The 7,202-nt window shown below is 38.0% G+C and overlaps 1 pseudogene; it reads left to right on the forward strand.

Moving 5' to 3' along the window:
* Nucleotides 1-6,444: 6,444 nt before the first annotated feature.
* On the forward strand, nt 6,445-6,704 carry LOC116809471 (small ribosomal subunit protein eS27-like; annotated as a pseudogene).
* Nucleotides 6,705-7,202: the final 498 nt, after the last annotated feature.

The raw sequence follows: 7,202 nt of genomic DNA on the forward strand, positions 1-7,202 counted from the left end.
TATTTGGAATTCTTCTGCATAGCTTGTTTCTTCTCTTCCTTCCCTACTCCCCCATTCATTAGTATATTTAATCATTTACTCATATAAGTAAATGTCCACACTGAGTGCAGATAATGGGTATTTATTTTCTACTTTATAAAACTTTTTATTTTGTTGCTGAAGTTATTTCAACATTAGCCATTGGGAGATCTTTCAGTTGGCTTCTGTGGTTTACTGATACACAATCCTCATCGTTGTGTGTCTTTTTCGTAGCCCTTCTTTAATTTCTGGTACTACAAGATTCTTTAGGCTCATCCTGTATAGCTCCTGTCTCAGTTCTAGAATCAGCCATTTCTCTGAGGAATCTTGGTTAAGTTTCTTGCAGAATGGTATTAGAAACCAAAATCTGGGTGCTAAAAAAAAAAATCTTTTTTAACATAGAGTATTCTGTGTTTATTTGAAGAATAGCTCTGCTTAAATAACTTCTAAGTTTTGTGTAATGGACTGCATTGTCGCCACAAAATTTATATGTTGATGAGCTCTAACCTCCAGTGTGATTGCATTTGGAGATAGGGCCCTTAGGGATGGAAAGTTAGATGAGGTCATTAGGTGGGAATGTAAGCCTACAGGACTAGTGTATTTATTTATTTATTTAGAGACGGAGTCTTGCTCTGTCACCCAGGCTGGAGTGCAGTGGCGTGATCTCATCTCACTGCAACCTCTGCCTCCCTGGTTCAAGCAGTTCTGGGCCTCAGCCTCCCGAGTAGCTAGGATTGCAGGCGCCCACCACCACACCCAGCTAATTTTTTCTATTTTTAGTAGAGATGGCATTTCACCATGTTGGCCAGAGTGGTCTTGAACTCCTGACCTTGTGATCCACCTGCCTCAGCCTCCCAAAATTCTGGGATTACAGGAGTGAGCCACTGCAGACAGCTAGGACTGGTGTTTTTATAAGAAGAGGAAAAGACATCAGAGATCTCTCTGTCACCTACCAAGTGAAAATAAGGTGAGAAGAAAACTGTCTATAAGCCACAAAGAGGGGCCTTGCAAGAAACCAACCCTAATGGCACCTTGCTTGATCTTAGACTTTAACCTCCAGAACTAGGAGAAAATAAATTTTTGTTGTATTACAAAAATAGTCTGTAGTATTTTGTACTGGCAGCCTTAGCTGACTAATATATCTTGTGCTATAGCATTTGCTTCCAATGTCATGAAAACTGCAGTCTGACTTCCTTCCTGCCTTCAGCTGCCTCATTGTGTACATGAGATACATTTACTATATCCAAAGCCCTGATGCAGGAGAAATACAAATGAGGATAAGTAATAGTTGAGCAATTTCTCAGCCTGACAGAGAAGGGTATCTACTTCTATTATGCAGTTTACAAAGAAGTTTACATGAATTTACTTCCTTCAGAGTGATATTTGTAAAGCTGGAATATTACTATAATAATCTAATGGTTTAACAAAAATATTGCCATTTCTAATCGTTCAGCAGTGTATTAACAGTAGATGCTTTAAAAGGCAATAGCACCATCACCAACAATAACAACAATAAACCAAATGTGCTACAACTCAAAATATAGCAGTAAAATAAAGTGGAGTATGTAAAAGTCATATAGACTACGTCTCTCTGACTTTCATTTGAACTCAAGTTCATGAGAAGTATGGTGAAGTTCTATTGAGAGATGTAGAAGATACGTCTAAACTAAATTATTCAAAATATCTAACTATGGTTTGATTCTTGGGGAGCTCAGTAAACCAGAGTTTTACACAGAGCACATACAAATGTGAGAACTGGGGATGTCATATCTAACTGGAGTCATGGAAAGCCAGTTTGGGGACAAAACCAACATAGAGAAGAATGGAGAAGTCAGGGAACTGCAGACAAATGGCACTACAGCCCTGTGACAAACATGCCTAAACTTCCTCTACCTTGAAATGTGTCAGTTACACAAAGTGATATATCCTCTTTATAGGTTATGGTTTAAGACTATTTGAGTCATTTTTTTCTGTTCCTTGCAACTAGATACAATCTCATACATGCCTAAAAGAGGTTCTGGAAAGCATATTATGTAGAAAGAAAACTATGACTACAATTTTATTTTTAATTATATCATAAAATTTTTAGAAAAAATAAGTGTAATAGAGATTAAATTAAAATTCACATATAAAATTACTCTAGCAGAGTAATGAGTGATAATCAATGATCAAGTTCTACCACTATGTTTATTCAATTCATTAGCAATTTGCTAATCGGGAGGGACTGCTGTCTGTTAAGAATGGGTCTTGGGTCTTGATATTTGGGTCTTGTTATTCAGTTAGACCTAAGAATCTTCTCATTACAGGAAACAATTAGGTAATGAAGGCTCTGGGGCATATTGGGAAATAAAAGGCAGTGATTAAGTTGGTAATTTTATGCAAATAAACATCAAAGCACCAGGAGAGAAAGAATAAGAAAAGGGTAAGACTTTCAGAAAGTATCAAGCTGTCTCCTGTGATCCTTTTATGTAACAAATACAACTTTTTTACTTAATCAACAATGTAGAGAGTAAGTACAAGGATGGCTATACATAAGCTGAACATCTTAGAAAATATTGTAGGGGGAAAAAGAGAGAACTTGCTGATAATACAGTACTTGCAAAACAAGCTTTTGCTATTTCCCTCTTGACACCACGTCTGTTGTCTACCAGGGCAATCATATCCAACAGTAATTGTCTAACAATTGTTCCACACTGAGAAAATACTTCTGATTACAGACATTAACACGTTTAGGCATTAAACCTCCTCACTGTAATTACCCTTGAGCTTATTCTCACAAATGAATTAATATGCTGATCGCTTGGACTAATACAACCAGCAAAAGGGTGATGAATTGCTTCCAAATCAGATAAAATGAAGCATGACATCATTTAATTAATTTCATGGAAGTGGGGGGTTGAAACAGAAAGAAAACATTTCCACTGGGGCTATCTTCCCAGAGTGGGATGTGAAGTAGGGGCAGGAAGTAGGGAAAGGAAGATGAAACCTAGTATTACTGAAAACGTCTGAGCTTTTGAGCAGTGGGTTTGTACACTCCAAGGTACCATTTGAAACTGTGATGCTTTTGTAGCTAAAGGTATGGAGCACAGCTGACGTGCTAATGGACCCTGCTATGAGTGCCCCGGTGGAAGGTCTGAGAAGGCAAATATGCCTGTCTGTCCTTTCTGATGCTGAGAATAATTTGCCTTGTTAAATGACTAGCTGGAGTTAAAAGGGTACAAATGTCAAAAACGTATTTAGTTCTGAAATAAAAAAAAAAATCAAGAAAGCAAACAAAAAGCAAGGGCCCATGAATTAAAAGATGTGCTAACAGGGTATGATTAGAATACAAAATGAATTTTTCCTCTCTCACACCTATCCAGGTAAATAACAAGGTGGCTGGGTATATAGAGCATGAATGTTCCTGATTTGGATCAAAAGGTGACTTACTTGTGTAACCATAAGGATACTAATCATCTTCCTGACTAGTGCCCATGTTGTTTAGTCACCCAACAAAAAGAGCTTTAACAGAGCTACTAGCAAATCAATGGTACTTTATTTAGATCATGGCTTGATTTCCTCCACGATCTCCTATCCATTTCTACCTTTTTGAGAGGCCCGAATCACCTAGCTAGGAATTTGTAAGGGTGACACCTGGTAGATTTACGTGGCTTCCTTAATCACCTCTATGTAGAATTTTGAAGCTATCTTGGAGACATAGGACTAAAGTATACCTGTTAAAAGTCCCATGGATAATAAGAGGAAAGAAAAAGCTAAGGGTTTTGAGTTATAATTGTTGTCTTATTGGGGAAAACTATCCAGGCCATTACTGAATACGAAGACAAATATCATCCAAAACTTGACCGCTCCTTGTCAGAAACAAGCCCTCTTGTTAACCCGGGGGACTGGGTATATTTAAAAACTTTACCTCCAAACAGAAAACTCCTTCGGGCTTTCTGGACTAGACTCCTTCAAATCCTCCCAACCTCTCCTACGGCTGTTAAATTATAGGGACTCTCCCCTGGGATCTATCTTTCTGCATAAAGTCTGCACCAACGCTGGCCCACTCACACTTGTGAGCCCTTGGAAGATCTATGATTCTTGTTTCATAAACAACCAGGTAACACTAACCTTTCTTCCAGAAACCTTTGCTGTCTTTATTATCTACTTTTCTTCACCTCCCTTTTCACTTACTTATGTGCTCCAGAAGAGCTTAATGGAAACACTTGTCAAAACTATTCAATTTAGCAATATCCTTCAATTTCATATTATCCTCAATTCACTTACTCTTTATCCAACTATCATTACTTAAAACCCACATACAATTGTTCAACTTGCAGTAGATTTTTATTTGCAAGGCAATTTTTCCCAATACCCTTCATGTATGTCACTGTAATGATATAACCAATGTGGAAAATAATGATTGTGCCACTTATTTTATATTCTATTCATTGCTCATGCACCACTCTAGTTTTAAACCTCTCCCACTGGGAGATAAACATAACTTTTCCTCATGTATGAGGCCTCTCAAAAACGGTCAAAAGACCCCCTTCCCTTTTTCCCAATATTTAAATCAAACCAATCACATTGTATTACCCACCCCTTCTAGGTTATTATGGCTTTGCCGTACTGCTGATAATTATTTAAACCCTTTTCAAGCTTTGGCCCTATCCTACCTTGATAATTCTCTTCATTTTGGTGATTGTATTCTGGGTAAAATAGATCCTGCTCAAATCACCATCTTGAACATAGCTTCCAATCTAAAATCTCATTCTAAAAGAAAAAGGGCTCTAGGACTTATTGTGACTGGAGTTATGGGAACTGTTACAACTCCCAACTTTTGGGGAGGTTTTGCTTACCATGAAATCACACTACACGAACTTACTGCCTCCCTTAAAATAGCCTTAGCAAAAACTGGCTCAAGTCCATCAGTGCTAGGAAAGTCTTTAGGCTCACTAGCAGGAATGGTTTTAGATAATAGACAAGCTCTAGATTACCTCCTAGCTGAACAAGGAGGAGTCTGTGCTGTCATCAACAAAACCTGTTTTGCCTATATTAATGTGTCTAGAGAAGTGGAAACTAGTGTCTAAGACATTTTCAAACAAGCCAAATGGCTACACATACTTTCCCAAAGTAACCAAGACTAGACCCAAATCCTGATTGGTTTCCAAAAATCACTTTGCTTCTCCCATTCCTTGGACATTTATTCCTAATCATTCTTCTCTTAATATACGGTCCCTGCCTTTTTAATGTGCTAGTTAAGTTTATATCTTCCAGACAACAACAATTCCACCTGCAGATGACTATGCAATCCCAATACCAGCTGGCAACAGGAACTTCCACTTACATGGGGCCTGTTGATGGAATCTAGTCTTCCCACTTTGAACAAGTTTTTCATGACCCTTCATTCCCTTCATGACAGAGAACAAAAAAGGAGAAAACAAAACATATCCCCTCCACAGCCCCTTTCAGCAGGAAGCAGCCAGACAGACCCAGTGCTCATCTTCACTATGCTATTTTCCCTTTCTTGAGACCCTGGTAGGCAGCAGGTGGACATGAGCATAGGGGATTATAAAGGGTCAAAGATTTGACCAAGATACTTGTCAGGAAAAATGAGCAGAGCAAAGTCCACCAGGTGGCTATCAAGCAGACCATCCAGAGGCAAAACTCCTTATCTGAAGAATTTAGAAGTAAGTGGACTTCCCTATTATCTAAAGTGGGCATCTGATTTCACATTTCATTTCCAAAAATTTATAAGTCACTAGAATTTCTATACATCTCTGGAATGCATGCATGTCAAAATTCACTGTGCAACTCTTGCTGACATTAAGACACCAAAATGTCTACAAATGTAATCATTTACCATGACCTATGTGACTAATGTGATCCACATTACCCTTAAGCTTCTGCTTTAAGGTTCATAAATATCTCTAAGGAAAATCCACTGCAGCACACTCAGTCCTCTTGCCTAAGTGCCCCGCTGCACTCTGCTAGAGCGTTCTTTTTATCTAATAAAACTTTCCTTTTCAAACCTATACTAATGTTGGTAAATTCTTCTTACTACCCATGAGCCAACCACTCTCTGCTGACAGGACTCTGACACCTTGCCCGGAAATAGTTTTATATTCTGTTATTTTTACAGAAAAAAAAATCTTGTTCAATGTTTTTATTACATAACAGTAAACAAAAGCCTATTATAAGATTTTTTCCATTTTCATTTGTTTTCCTTTTCTTGAGAAACAGTGTATGACTTTGCATGCAGTAGGTTCTCAACAATTCTTGTTAATTAATTAAATTTACACATATGAGAATACTAGCTTAGTAATCCTACTGTCTGGTTTGAATCTCGGCTAATCGCGATGTGACTTTAGCCAAACTGTCTGAGTTAATTTTTTTTAACTGTTAAATAAGTTCATTCTATCTTTCTGGTGGTGATGACCTACCCACGAGAACATGCTTCTTGCAAAAGATCTCTTTCATCCCTCTCCAGAAGAGGAGAAGAGGAAACACAAGAAGAAATGCCTGGTGCAGAGCCCCAGTTCCTACTTCAGGGATGTGAAATGCCCAGGATGCTATAAAATCACCACGGTCTTTAGCTATGCACAAACGGTAGTTTTGTGTGTTGGCTGCTCCACTGTCCTCCACTTGCCTACAGGAGGAAAAGCAAGATTTACAGAGGATGTTCCTTCAGGAGGAAGCAGCACTAAAAGCACTCTGAATCAAGATGAGTGGGAAATCATCTCAATAAACACATTTTGGACAAAAAAAAATGAGCTCATTCTAACACACTTATAAGCTTGTGTAAATTTGATGGAGAAAACATAAGGCAGCTTGCACTCAATAAATATTGATTTTTCTTGTCATCAGTTGTAATTGCCAACATTTATTGTTAGCACGATTCTATTAACTTGACATGCTGATTTAGCATCAATTTAACAAACACCCACTCCAACACCCAGATACCTCCCTCCTCCCCTCTGGTCCTTGACCTGTCGCTTTTACCCATCTTCGAGCATTTTTTGTTTATTCATTTGTTTGCATAGCAGTGAGAATAATCAGTTTAAAATTTGAATAGGATTTATCACTCCCCCTACGTAATGCCCTTTAGTAATCTGACTTCATACTTAAGATGAATTCCAAACTTCTTTCCATGGCTATATTCTTTGACTCTGTGGAAGACCAGAATATACCACACCAAAATAAAA

The sequence above is a fragment of the Hylobates moloch genome, unplaced genomic scaffold (genome assembly GCF_009828535.3).
Source record: "Hylobates moloch isolate HMO894 unplaced genomic scaffold, HMol_V3 SCAFFOLD_1, whole genome shotgun sequence".
Lineage (NCBI taxonomy): Eukaryota > Metazoa > Chordata > Mammalia > Primates > Hylobatidae > Hylobates > Hylobates moloch.